The following is a 15,067-nucleotide window of genomic DNA, read 5'->3' on the forward strand; positions in this document are numbered from 1 at the left end:
AGCAGGTAACATATGGATTTACTTTCAGTTTGATTAGTTTGTTAATATGACTGAGTGTGGGATAGTTTCACAGGCCTTGCCCAGATTAACGTCTGCTTTATGTAGGGTTTTGTTCTTATCTAAAGCCTTAGTGATGTTTTAAAAGAAGCTCAATGGTTTAGGTAGGTGGATCAACACTTCACAAACCTAAACTGGTTTGGGTTGAGAGAATTTTAGGTTGTCAGTATCTTTGTTTATGAAGTCTATAGTGGTATGTTTCACAATCTTTCAGAAAAGTCTAGTCAAGCTTATTAATCTATACTTGCTAGCATTAGTAGTGTTGACACCTTTATGAAGGACAACCAGTGCTCTTCATACCTCTCAACTCCTTCATGCAAGAAATCTGGACAAAGGCGAAAGTAATGGAGAGACAAAGGCCAAAAAATAGGAACAGATTGTTCTTGTTCATTTAGAAAGCAGTTAGAATAACAAGATTTGTGTTAACATGCATTTTCTGAAGGATACAAGTCTGAAACTCAAATATATGTCATTATTTAGTGACTTAATTCCTCCATAATTTACCATAAAACCACAGATTTTTTGAGGAACAGACTGCTAAAATCTGGACATTCTGCGAAAATCTGTACTTCAACAAAGTATTAGTTTAAGGGTGTGCACATTTATGCAACCAGCTTATTGTACGTTTTTTATTGTTTATATTTTTTCCCCTAACAGATTTGTTTGTTTTTCAAACTGAATTGTACAGGTTATAGGTCGCATTAAAGGTGGCAAAAGTTTTGAAATGATTTATTGTGGTCTCATTTTTTTATATCACAAAAACCTGTCATTTTAATAGAGGTGTGTACAGTTTTTATATTCACTGTACACGCACACACACACACATATGTACCTGAGTATGTGTGACTGTGTACATTTGTGTGTATATATTAGAGTGTGTTTATACATTTTACAAATCATCAAAACCCCACATCAGCAAAGACAAGATCGTCAGGACAAGAATATTGAAATCCCATTTCCACAAGCCAGCTCAACAACGAAGAGTTGTTATATTTACTGGGTGGGTTAGGGATGGTGTGATTTAGGTTTTTGTTTCTTTTTGAGTAATTGGTTACTTACCCTGGGAAGATCTTGTTCTGCTGTTTCTCTTGAAATGGGATTTCAAAATTATCGTCTCAACGATCTCGTCTTCGATTATATGTGGTTTTGATGATTTGATATATATGTGTGTGTGTGTTTGTATGTGTATATATATATATATATATATATATATATATATATATATATATATATATATATATATATATGAGCGCTACAGAATCTTGAAAGCTTAAAATCCTGAAGACCAAAATCCTGAAAATTCAAAATACTGAAAACTCAAAATCCTGAAAACATACAGGATACCAATACTTACTATATTCCAGCACAAGTACATACAGAAACAAATAAAGCACAAATTATATTACTTGTATCCATTAATTACAGGTGTAATGATGCTGTTCTGCATGTATAAGGACACCGTACATCCAACCATCAGTTCTGCATACAAGGGACCTTGTGTCCATTACAGTTGTAATGACACTGTTCTGCATGTATAAGGACATACTACACCCACCCATCAGTTTTACATACAGGGACCCTTTAGCCATTAATTGCATGCGTAATGACAACACTCTACATGTATAAGGGCACCCTACACCCAGCCATCAGCTCTACATTCATGGACCCTGTATCCACTCGTTACACTTGTAATGACACCGTTCTACTGTTCTACATATATAAGGACATCCTATACCCATCTGTCAGTTCTGCATTACGGTTCCTTGCATCCAATAAGTTAGAGGTGTAATGGCACTATTCTGCATGTGTAAGGACATCCTACACCTAGCCATCACTTCTACATACAGTACCCTGTGTCCATTAACTACAGGTGTAATGACTATATTCTGCATGTGTAAGGACAGCCTACACCCAGTCATTACAGGTGTAATGAGACTATTCTAAGGGCATGCTACACCCAGCAATGTCAACCTCTGTTTCTCAACTCTTCTCTTGGGCAGCTGATATTTGTGGTTCCCGACTTAAACTGAACTAATTTTTTCACATCTGTTCCAAGTGTGTTGCAAGCCTATAAATAAGGTTCTTACAACTGTATACATAGCTTTATTATGATTTTCTGTAGATATCAATCTCCACTGAAAATTCAGTTTCTTGAAGTTTGTTACATTAACCAAAAACTGACTAAATACTTAAAAAATAGTTGCATAATTTTCAGTTTGTGGTAAGAGAAGCCCAAGTCAAATGGTTTGCATATTAATTACTCTACAATTACTACAGTCATCCTTGGCTTTCTGTTAAGTGTTTTTCATTTTGGACATACTGAGTTAAACATTGGGTGCCAGCAGAGGTGAAAAAGGTCATATTCAAGTGCATTGGTTTATGGCTTAATACTGACTTTCATTTCAGTGAATGAGACATTTAAATGCTGAGCTGTTAAAACACTACTCTAAACTATACTCTGAAGTGTGGAGCTTTTCTTCTCTGGCCTCCATTATATCCAGATGGACTAGCCCGGTCAACAAATGTGAAATAAATAAAAATAAAATAAATAAATAAGCCATTTTGTTGATGTTGCATAACCGGTCTAGATCCCTAGACAGAGTATTCCTGATGCCATTTAACTTGTTGATGTGCAGTAAATCCATCAGTCATGTGCTGGAGGATACCTTGTATGGCAGACCTGGGTCACCTTTTTGTTGTCTCTGGGATGCCAGGTATAGGCTTTGAGTGAGTCAATGTAGGACTTGCTGTTTAGGTCTTGTATCCTTTTAATAAGGCTTCTCTGTGTGTTCTAGGCCTTGTATTCTTTTAGTGAGGTGTCTCTGTGCATTCCAGTTGTTGAATGTGTCCAGACAGATGCCAAACAGAGCATTATACTCCACAAATTTTGTTAGCATATTGCAAGATGGTCTCATAGCAACAAATGACTGGTGTCAAAGTCATGAAATAAGTTAAACGCAAAAACAAATTATCATCATACCAGTCAGCAAAAACATGTCCCCTACTGATTACCACATCAACGGCAATCCCCTAAGCACACAGCCTGTGTTGAGAGACCTGGGTACTCAGGTTAACAATCTCACATTTGACTATCATGTGGCAGCAGTGGTCAGAAAAGCCTATACTTGGTTCATTTCATAAGTAAAGGAATTGCATCCTGAAAAAAAGTTATTACCTCTCTGTACTCCTCCCTCATTAGGCCAATAATTGAGTAGAATGCCCCATTTGGTATGTAGCTCTTCAAACACCACCATCAACTGCAAAAGCCACAGAGGTGCCTCAGGAGAATCCATGGCCTCCAACACCTGTCCTGTGTGGACAGGCTGAAATCACTGTTGCTCTGCTCGGTATCGTGCAGATTGCTCAAAGGTGAGCTGTCTCTCACCTACAAGGCAATCTCAGACCCTGGCCTACTAGAGATGCTCCATATCTCTAAGTCTAACTACTCAGCAACTTTTAGTTGCATATAAAGTACTCAATCAACCTGAAAACACACCTGCACTTAAAAACACCATAGCCACTACAGTAACCTCAGACCACTTCGATTATCTAACAGATTACTGGTCCAAACATTCAAAACCAAAAACTCAGCGGGGGGACTTCCTGTTTGCAAAACTTGGAACTCCCTCCCTGCTGATCTTACTCTAGTACCATTACTAACTCAATACAGCCTGGGATAGTATCAGATCCCATGGAAGCTGTGTTCTTTGACTTGAATAGGGCCTTTAACACTGGATCTATGGAGATGCGAGGGGCAGGACAAGTATCGGTGATGTCGAAAGGGTCTTTAGGGGGTATGGGGGGTGAAGTTTGCATTGAACCTATCAGCTGGCAGGTTGGCTAAGTTAACAGGATCAGTGTAAGTGGTACCATTAAGTACTAATTCGGAACAAACCAGGGCTTTGCCATGGAGGTTTCTGATATAACTGCCGAAGGCTTTGTGGTTTTCCTTTGTAGTGGAGGCTAGTTTCAATTCATAATTGCCTATGGAGGTTTTCACTAGTGATCTAATTTGCTTGTTGAGGCTGAGGAGGGAGTTTTCCCAATTTGGAATTTGCTCCTTTTTACCCTTGGACAACAATGTCTTTCTTTTGTTGTAAAGCCTGTTGATAGAGGATGTTCACCAGACCAGGTTTGTGTTCCTTGAGGAGCAGGTTTTAGTTCTGTTGGGTATGGCTGAGTCCATGCAGTTGTGCAGGTGCTGGTATGATCCAAGGTCTGCAGACTGAGGTGTCTTTGTAATGCTGACGAATAGTGACCACCTAAATCAGCATATACCATTTTACTCTGGCTACTGAGTGGCAAGTACAGAGTAATCAGAAATGCTGGTTCATAATATGGCGGTTGCTAAGGGCAGATTCTTGTTACTACTACTGCATATGTTACTTAAAAAGAATGTGCATGCAGTTATCTGCATGGATCCTTGTTTTTACATTGTTGAAGATGACAGTCAGACTGGGCATCAAGAAATCATATCTGGAATCACTTAAAATGTTGTTCATAGTTTTCATCTCAATCTTCACACAAAATTCAAAATATGTGTAATATATGTTATCCCGTAGTACAATTTTACTAACATTTTATAATTACTTGTATACCAAGTTAAATGTATAAAAATAATGATAGCATTTTCATAAAATGTTGCATTATGTGAACACACAAGCCATAGTCCTTTTTTATAAGTTTGGCTTCATCATTCGTAACTGTTTGTTAGAGCTTAATCACTTGAAGCTCCAGTTAAAACAATCCTCTTTAGTGGTAACCAGAATCGCTGAGTAGGTGTGAAATGAGAGGAGAAGGTCTCATTCAGCTTGACAAGGTGGTTAAAGAGGTGAAAATGTTCATTTGCCTTGATAGGACAGTGGAGACAGAGGTACATTTTGCATACTTGAGAGGTTTGCATGCTGTCAGTGTTTCACATTAAAGAGATTGTAATGGCAATGTTTGAGAATTGTTGCAGAAGCTATAGAAGCTGTTACTGGTGGGATTTGACTTTGCAGGAGGTGAGACATGTTTTAAAATTCCTATAGGATCTTTGGGCCAGGTGAGAAACCACAACCAGAGTGAAAAGTCTGAAGAAACTTTAGTGCAATTTTTATATAATTTCTCATTATTTGAAGACTGGGCTCAGTGCATTTTGTGAAAGGCCCAATGACCTTGTTGCACTATATGCTATGGATAATTGCCATGTTTTGTTCTTTGGGTACCGTGTAAGTTTTTGAGGTGACTATTTGAAAGGCATACTCTTTGCAGAAGAAGACTGCGACCACAGCACATGTATACTTAATGGCAGCTGGTTATTACAGGTATGTGTAACTTTTTACTGTAGAGAGATTGCGAAACTGTGACAAATCACTTATTTCAGCTCATATAGTGTGAGCACATGTGTGTGTGTGTGTGTGTGTTTGTATATATATATATATATATATATATATATATATATATATATATATATATAGATATAGATATATTAATATATATATATAGATATATAGATATATATATATATATGCATACATGTGTCTATACATATATATATATATATATATATATATATATATATATATATACTGTATTTTTGTAGCAGTATGTTATGTCTAAAGAATGTAGTTCTTTGTAGTAATAGATTTATTTATCTTACAAGTTCACTATTTTAACTGTACTGTGAATGAGTAGTGATCTACACAGATTTTTCAAATCTTTGTCTTATTTTTAATTTCGTTCTTTTTTTTTTTTAATGATTTAGTGATTAAAAATTCTATAGTATCACTGTTTGCTGTGAGATGGGAGTTAGATTTGTAGCATATATGCTGTATAGTGGGATACTTAAAGGTAACTCGTTGTGTAATGTAAAAGTACTGGTATATATCATCTTAGTTATATAGAAGTGCCACAGATGAACACTTGAGGGGAGCAATATTTATCAAATGCTTTCTTTTCATAACACCAAGTTAACCTGGAGTTAGACATTCAGCCGAAACAGTGGAAGACTGAAAATGTGTTGTTTTCATTTATTTGTGCTGTTATTAATGCATTGTTGGGTTTTCTAACAGTGTAGTACCTCGCGGGCGGTACTGCGCAGGTTAGGGCGTGTCCATAATGATTGGCATGTCCGCGCACATTTGAGTGACAGCGAGTGGTCCTCCTTTCCCATTATGCCTCAAAAATTTGTATTTGTACACAATTCTGTTAGAAGCTATATTAAAATGCTTTTGCAATATTACAGATAATCCTGCGAGGTATTACACTGTTAGATAACCACATTTGAGTGACGGCGAGTTAAGATTTTAATCTGAAAAACAACGTTGTGTTTTAATGCTGATACTGATTAATTGTTGGTCCGGTGTTGTATAAGCTTTTTTGGTACTTTTCCGTTAATGGGGCAGCAGGCGAAATGTGCGGTTGATGTAAAGTCAGTGCTGTTTATAGTACCGCATTGCTTTTTTTTGTTTGAAAGCAGCTCAATGTCTGTGATACAGAAAGTCTTGCATCTGCTTGTCTTTCAAGACAATATGAAAAACAGAACAAAATGAAACGTTCAAGCAAGTGACCATTCACAAGGGAAGCCCCGCAATAATATCAGCTGCAGACTATGCAGCATACACCTTTGTACATTAAGCTACATGTCCACACACCACTAAGCACAAAATTCCACTATGAATCTGTTTGTTTGGATTTGTTTTACTGAAAGAAATTACCCAATTTCAATATTAAGTTGACTAATTTCTTTCCCAGGATCAGGCAAATTTTGTGGTCGATACTTTTTGAATGGAAGCGATCCTTCCACTTCCTGCTTATTTTTGCCTTCTGCCCCGTTAACCATTTTGTTGAAGTAACACTGCATGTTTGGATGACTGTCTGTAGAAGTCCCACTGATTTGAGAGGGAAACAGTAACAGTCAGACAACAAAGGCAAAAGTAAAAGCCCAGTGCAGCAACAAAAAAGCATCGCTGACTTGCGAGCCAAAATCAGTAGCACTCTCACAAGAAAGCCAAAGTGACAAGCACAAAAACATAAGCAGCACTGATTACTCTACTGACTTGTTTTATTATAAAATAAGAGACAATTTTATTTTTAATATAAACAATGGAAAATATTACATCAGCTGTTGCTAATATCCACTACTGCGTTGAACTTCAAAGTTCGGAAAAGTACCGTTTTTTTAATTGTCCTTACTAAATTCTGTTAGAAGCTATATTAAAATGCTTTTCAATATTACAGCTAATTACTACTAACGTTGAAATGTAAGTTGTGGGTGTTTAGGGGCGGGGTTTGCTACTGCGCATCCTGTGAGGTACTACACTGTTAGATAACCCATTATTGTAGACATAACTATAGAACTGAGTATGTCTGATGATGCAAAGGGTTTTAATTTTGTTAACCTATTATTTAGTGTTTTGTCATCATAGGTAGATACTAGGCTATCTGCTCTAGGGCATTTATAAGCCTAGCCAGAGTGTATTTGGCTTCCGCCTCCCTATTAGATTAGCCTACTGTGCCTCTGTAAAGTAGGTCACAGAAGGTACCCTTTAAGATAAGTTTACTGTGCCTCTGTCTAGCAGGGACACAGAAGATATCCCAGTGGTGAATTTGTGATTTCCCATCCACGCGTCCAGATTTCGCTTGGAGGGTCAGCGAGGGGCTATGTCTAACATGAGTTGGGATTCTATTCCAGAGTGAGGGGATCCTCTGGGAAATGAATCTGTCCCTCCAGCATGTCCTATTTATTTTTGTGCTGAGGTTTAAGTCCCTAGAGCGTGTAGCTCTAAGGGACTTGGATTTTTTGAGGTGGAGCATGTCCATTAATTCTTGGTTTGACATGGCTTTGTACGTCAGGCATAGATCACCTCTGAGTAGGCGGTAAGCAACTGAGTAGAGCTGGAGTTTCTATAGTCGAGCTCCATAGGACATCTGTTTGTAGCCCATGATCCTCTTGGTGAGGTACTTTTGGGGTCTCTCCAGTTGCTGCAGGTGTCTGGTAAGATACATCCCAAAAGGAGCATTGTATTCAATTATGGGCCTGATGAGTGACGAGTAGAAGGGGCACAATGACCTCTCTTGATCTAGATACGAACCCTTTCATGATAAGGTGGGCTGTATAGAAGGTCTTTCTAACCACTTTGGCAACGTGATTATCAAAGGAGAGATTATTATTTATGTTGGTCCCCAAATCTCTAATTGCTTCTTCCGTACTTAATGGATTACCACCTATGTGGTAATTTGTGGGCACCTTGTTTTTCCCCAAAGGGGATGACTATGCACTTTTTAGCATTTAGCTTGAGGCCGTGGCTCTGGCACCAAGCGTCTGTCTCTGTGAGACCCTTTTGGAGGATGCTTGTGTCGGCTGGAGATTCGATTATGGCCCCCAGTTTGCAGTCATATGCGTACTTTGTCAGCCATAATCCCCCCGTGTTAGCCTGAACCTCAGAGAAGTATATACCGAACAAGAGAGGTCCCAGAATTGAGCCCTGTGGGACGCCAATTGTAACTGGTTTGGATTCGGACATGGCACCTGCGATTCTGACCATGTGGGTTCTATCCCTGAGCCAGTTTGCAACCCATCTGGTGATATAGGGGTTGATATTTAAGCTGGTAAGCTTATTTATGATGCCCGAGTGGGGTATTGTGTCGAAGGCTTTTGCGAGGTCCATGTAGGCTGTGTGGACTACCTTGCCCTCATCTATGGCTTTGGTAACTGTTTCAAAGAAATCAACTAGGTTTAAGAGGCAAGATCTGCGCTTATAGCAGAATTGGGTAGGGTCCAGTGTCTGGAGGCTCCCAATGTCTTTGATTATGAGTTCCATGATAATACGCTCCATAGCTTTACAGACCAGACTAGTCAGGCTTATGGGGCGATAGTTCCCGGGGTCCGTTGTGGCACCACCTTTGTGGAGTGGGACCACTGTAGCTGTACGCCATTCTTTGGGTGCATATCCTGTAGTAAGGCTAAGTTTGAACAGTGACTTAATGTGAGGGTTAAGTTCTTCTTGGAGCTTATGTAAGACGCAGCCTGGGACACCGTCTGGTCCCATAGATGCTGTATTTTTTGCTTTGGAGAGGGCACCTTTCATCTGTGCATCTGTGATGTCAGGGAGGTTACATTCAGTTGGGATAGGCATTTGCTCCTTTGGGGGGGAAGGGGGGGAGAAGTTTGCGTTGAATCTGTCTGCCAGGATGTTGGCTATGTCTGTAGGTTCGGTATATTTTGTACCGTTATGCAACAATTCAGAGCATATCTGAGAGTTTCCGCCCATGTTCCTGACATAACTAAAGAAGGCCTTATGATTATCTTTAGTGTCTAGGACAATTTTTCTTTCAAAACTGGCCTTTGATGATTTTGTGAGGGATCAAAGTTTCTTGCTAATACTGATCAGAGATGCCTTCCCTTTTTGGGATTTTGCTCTGTCATGTAGTAGTTTCCTCCTTCTGTTGTATAGCTTATTTATGGCTGGGGTCCACCAGACAGGTCTCCTGTTTTTGGAGGAGTGAGTCTTGGTTTTATTTGGGATAGCACGATCCATGCATTCCTGCAGGTGCTCATAGAATGCATTTGTAAAGGATTCTGCGGATTGGGCTGTATTATCCTCTGGCCCGGGGGCTTTGAAGGATTCAACCTTAGTCTTGAGAAGTGCAAAGTTGGCTTTTGAGAAATTCTTTACTGTGATTTCCTTGGCTGGGGGTGGGTACGGGATATGGATGTCCAGGGAAATTTGTTTATGGTCTGATCTTACCAATGAGGGGTTTACCGCTGGTGTGGAATGTAGAGTCCCCATGTTGGTGATGACCAGGTCCAATATATTGTTCCCTCTTGTTGGAGTGGTGACCAGTTGTTCCATCGCGTTAGAGTTTATAAATTCAAGGAACCGTTGGCCGAGGGCGTTTGGACTTGAGTAGTTTTCCCTGTCAATGTCTGGGTAGTTGAAGTCACCCAATAACATAGTGTTTGGAGAGACCTTCATATTCTCCAGTGTTCTCAGGAATGCCAAGTGGGGTTCCTGTAATAGGGAGGGTGTTCTGTAGCAGGCTACCAACTGAAAGGCAGTTTTGCCTGCTGTTAGTTGCACATGGATGGTTTCTGATGCTTCATGCAATGCAACTAACCTGGAGGTGTAGGTATCCTTGATGAATATAGATACTCCCCCTCCTTTTGTGCTTCGGTCTGAGTTTTGGGGCCGAAACGCATGGTATGAGTTATAACCTGGTAGTGCTGGGGTGCTCTCAGGAGCCTTGAACCATGTTTCTGTTACTGCACAGACATCGATTTTCTCCATACTGAGGAGAGCCTCGAGTGCGTGCATCTTGAGGTTTAGACTTCTGGCATTGAGTAGCATTACCTTTAGTTTTTTATCCTTGGGTTGTCTATGGAGGGGGGATTTGTCCTTTGAGCCTTGCCTAAAAAAGGCACTATGGGGGTGGCAAGAGCCTTGGCCAGTATACGAAAGCCTAAGGGTGACAGGTGCAAGCTGTCCCTAGTGAAGCAACGTGGCTTGTCGAGCATGTCATCCCAGGCTGACAAACACTAGATCCCCTTTGAATGACACCAACACTTTAGCCAGTTGTTGAAACTGATCATTTTGTCTGTATACTGTGGCATCATTCTTGGTGAGGGCAAGATGCTACTCAAGGTCAGGGTCATACCAGCCTGGGCTACATGATCAGAGCACTCCTCTATGTCTCTTTTCATGTAGTCCAGGAGGTACGTCTCAGGTCATTCACACCAGCATGGACAATGACGGAGTCATACTTGTACTTGCTTTGGAGTGACCTGAGTGCTTGCGTTATGTGGTGGATCCTGGCACCCGACAGGCCGCTTACAGTGACCTTCTCCTTGTTCAGTCTGGTGAGCGGGACGTCAGTGTGCCAGACAATAGAGTCCCCTATAACAAGTGTATTTGGTGTGTTGTTTGGCCTTAAGGGCTGTGACTGTGAGGCACACTGATTTTGTGAGATATGTGATTTGTGGGTATTGTTGAGGGGTGGTTGTTGCTTGGATATCTGCTTAGGAGGTCTTTGCTGTTTAGGCAGATTTTTATTTAGAGCCTCCAAGTATGTTTATGTGTTGGGTATGCAGATGCAGTAGGTCTGTGTGAGACTGGATTTGTGGTGCGGGTGGTTACCTTTTCCTCCTGACTGACTGTGCCAGTCTTGGGTTGAGAGAGCTCTGCTTCCAGTTTGGCTGTGTAACTGCATCTCTCACATGTATTATAGTTTGTTGGAAGGAGGAGAGGGTTGTCTGTGTAAATAAGGCAATTGTAACATTGCCTCAAAATTCCCAGATTCACCAGCTGGACTGGAGAGTAACCCTGAAACTGACCCTTGGACATACCAGGTTAGTATAGGGAACTGTTTTTTTACTTATCAGATTAGGGAAGGGAACTGATTTTTCACTTGATCAGGAAGGACCAATCGGGAGCCTAATACTTATGAGAAGTTAAGGAGGGGTGTAGTGCTCTAGTTAGTGTTTCTTTATAAGAGCTGAGCAAGTGCAGGGCTTTAGAAAGAGAATAGAGTGATTACTTTGAGAGTTTGAACAGTTCTAAGGGAAAAAGTGAAGAGCAGACTTTGTGGAGCCTGGAATAGTTTAAACCTGTTTAGGTGGCGCTGCTCAGTGCGCAAAACCGCACAAAAAGAGAGTTGTAGGGTTTTAAGAGAGAGAGATCAAGGAGTTTAGAATTGACCCAAAATGGCCAATAAAACTACAGCTTCTAGGCAGTAACCACTCCTCCAGGGACAGGCAGGCTGTTCAGTGTTAACCACTCCCACTGGTGAACACAGAGACTTCCCTTTAGCCCAAGCAAGCACTGGCCTTCTAGAAACTTCCAAACAGTTCAGAACAGCAAAGGTGTAACTGAACTTTCTTAACTTTCAGAAAGTGGGAAAAAAGCAAGATTTTTTTTTGTTTCTTTTTCTTTTTTGTTGTAGTTTAAAGGTAGCAGAGATACACAAGCAGCAAAATATTCACAACAGTGCAATAAATGACCCCACACTTGAGTGCTAGGCCAAAATCAGGTAAAATGCAATTTTTAGAGAAAAAAAAACAATTTTAAATTAAGTGCAACACAGGAAATGCAGTAAACAGGCTCTAGATCCATTTCCAAATGCTGCTGTATTGTTTTTTTTTTTTTTTTGCTATTATTGTATACTGCTGTGGACTGGGGAACATCCATTGGAAAGATGAGAGATCCGATCATGGATTGGGATGTGTTTTTGCTCTGTCTACATTCTAGGGATCACTATTTTTCTTGGAATCCTCTCTCAGTCATATAAGTGTGTTGCTACTCTAAGAATCTATTATTATTTATACTATACACTTGGACATTAGAGGTAAGTGAACATTTTTATGTTTGGGAGATTCAGATTTAAACTGTGTATTGTTGATGGCATCTCATGTTTGATTTCATTACTGGAGAAATTTAAGTGGACAGTATGTATTTGATGTACCTCTTGTTTCCATGTTGCATGGTTTATATATAGTGTTTGTATTATAGGTTTAGTTTTTACAAGTTGCCAGTTTTTTACACTCTGAGCATGCAGTAATTCCAGTGTGTGTTTGTTAGTGGAGGAGTGTAATTTACATTGCTAACTGCTATTTTTTCACTAATTGCTTTTTAGTCTGGTTTTCCAAAGTCTACCATGTTTTTTTTTTTTGCTTTACTCTGCTGCCGGATTTTAGTTCAACTAAGAAGATGGGGTCACTATAGAATATTTTAGTGCGGCTTATTAGTCATTTTTATACAATAATTATTGTGTTTTCCTGTTATGGATAGTGACATTTAAGTTTAGAATTAGTTTTGTTGAGGGTTGTGAAACGGGACTTGCCACTTCACCTCCTGGTGCTGTATGTGGCAGATACTGGGTAGGTTCTCCTGCAGGCTCAATTGAAGCAGCGGCCTGCTTCACTCAAAAACATGGCTCCAGTAAGACATTCTGGTACATGATTACAAGCCTACTGAAGAATGCTACAGGTTAGTGCACATTATTATGTATGAGATTATTTAAATTCTGTCATTATTCACGGCAAATATAGTATCTGGAATATATGTTGCAGGAAGAAATAAATATGAATCATGCATTCAGTGTATTGCTGTGCCATGTTTTGTGCATAAGTAGTAGGTTTGTAGGTTCATACTAGACTACTGACCACCACAGTCTTTACAACTCCAAAATCAGGTATAACTTTTAAATATTAATCTTAATTCACTTTAGTAAGACAATGACCACATTTTTAACAGCATGGATTTGCTACAGGATAAGAGGGATGAAACTCTAATGACTGACATTACAGACTGACTGTAATCTTTAGTGATTTACCAGAACATCAAAACATTTTATAAGGAGAAGGGTAATCTGAGTATTTTGCTATATAGTTTGTGTTTTCGTGTTGTGTTTTTAATCTGAGTATTTCTGATGCCATTTGACTTATTGATGGGTGAAATTGAAGTGCATTAACCCACCAGATGCACAGTAGCAAGCCCTGCCCAAACCCCGCCTGTGAGCATTTTGACTGCACCGCCCACCGTTTGATTGAAAGATGCCACAATTACACAAGGTAATATTTGCGATATGCGAAACACAAGTCAATTGTACAAAAAGATTTGAGTACACAAAAAGATGCGGTTGCTGTTAAATCAAACCATTTTTTTTATTTCAGCAAAAGTCTAAAGGCAAGTACTGTTTGTCCAGTTAACAAGAAAACACATACATTTAGCATATGCCTATTTCTTTATTTCGTGAACTTAGGCTAAAAAACAACACCCACAACATCCTGATACACTGTTTGAGCTTGAAACTAACAACCACAAGGGCCTTTTTAAGCCTAGCCATTGCATCCCAAATCTCTGATAAGTTCTGATACCCTTGATAAGTGTAAGCACGGGGCTGGGAGATTAACCACTTACAGGTTACCCATGTCCATTAGAGAGAGGTGTGTCACTGGCGCAATGTCAAAGTAACATAGGAAAGGGGTGGCAAGGTTTAAAAAACAGCCAAGTAAAGGAATGAAGTTTGTTGACTGAACTGATGAACAAAATACTTCAGTAGACGGACCAAGGAGTCTAACAGGTGCACGAGTCCGAGGGTGGGCAGGAGACCCCACGGCACAATGAAAGTGAGGGCCGGTACGCGTTGGCTGAGGCGGGATCCCCCCGCCGGCCCGTCTCACCTGTCCCGTCGGGGAGGTGGAGCGTGAGCGCACCTGGTGGGACCCGAAAGATGGTGAACTATGCCTGGGCAGGGCGAAGCCAGAGGAAAGTCTGGTGGAGGTCCGTAGCGGTCCTGACGTGCAAATCGGTCGTCCGACCTGGTATAGGGGCGAATGAGTAATCGAACCATCTAGTAGCTGGTTCCCTCCGAAGTTTCCCTCAGGATAGCTGGCGCTCGGCGGACGCAGTTTTATCTGGTAAAGCGAATGATTAGAGGTCTTGGGGCTGAAACGATCTCAACCTATTCTCAAACTTTAAATGGGTAAGAAGCCCGACTCGCTGGCTTGGAGCCGGGCGTGGAATGCGAGTGCCCAGTGGGCCACTTTTGGTAAGCATAACTGGCACTGCGGGATGAACCGAACGCCGGGTTAAGGTGCCCGATGCTGACGCTCATCAGACCCCAGAAAAGGTGTTGGTTGATATACATGCTTCTGGAGCATTTCTCCCCGGGCCTCTGCTGAAAACAGGATCTGTGGAACCTAGTCGGACTTTCCTGGTCAACAAATGTTAAATAAATAAATAAAAATAAAATAAAATAAAAAGTAGCAATCTGACTGCTGCCAACACTGGTTGAACTAACCGTTTGGTCTGACCTTACCCATGCCAAGGTTGATAATTATATATTACCTCCGTGAGGATAAATTCGGTTATATCACAGAGAACGGAGGACTCGTATTCTCCTATAAGCTTGAGAAGTTGCTAGAGTAACAGGCTTTGTGTTAACATCTAAAGGATATGAAGTCCAAAACTCAAATATGTGTCATTAGTGACTTCATTTCTCTGCAAAGCAAAAATTAGGCAGAAATCTG

At 40.4% G+C, this 15,067-nt stretch overlaps 1 protein-coding gene and 1 long non-coding RNA gene across 4 annotated transcripts in view; both read left to right on the top strand.

The window, feature by feature from the left end:
- The window catches only part of TRIO (trio Rho guanine nucleotide exchange factor), a 5,137,669-nt gene that overhangs the window by 3,604,600 nt on the left and 1,518,002 nt on the right, over positions 1-15,067 (top strand). The window lies entirely within an intron of this gene.
- On the top strand, positions 2,561-14,476 carry LOC122796428. 3 transcript variants are annotated; one of them, XR_006363975.1, is made up of 3 exons: positions 2,561-2,571; positions 14,327-14,328; positions 14,377-14,476. It is a non-coding gene; the product is annotated as an uncharacterized LOC122796428 (long non-coding RNA). The 3 variants fall into 3 exon arrangements; XR_006363974.1 differs by lacking the exon at positions 2,561-2,571 and adding an exon at positions 4,847-4,856; XR_006363973.1 differs by lacking the exons at positions 2,561-2,571; positions 14,327-14,328 and adding an exon at positions 9,683-9,692.

This window comes from Protopterus annectens, chromosome 3.part0 (genome assembly GCF_019279795.1).
Source record: "Protopterus annectens isolate FY-2018-M chromosome 3.part0, PAN1.0, whole genome shotgun sequence".
Classification (NCBI taxonomy): Eukaryota; Metazoa; Chordata; order Ceratodontiformes; family Protopteridae; genus Protopterus; species Protopterus annectens.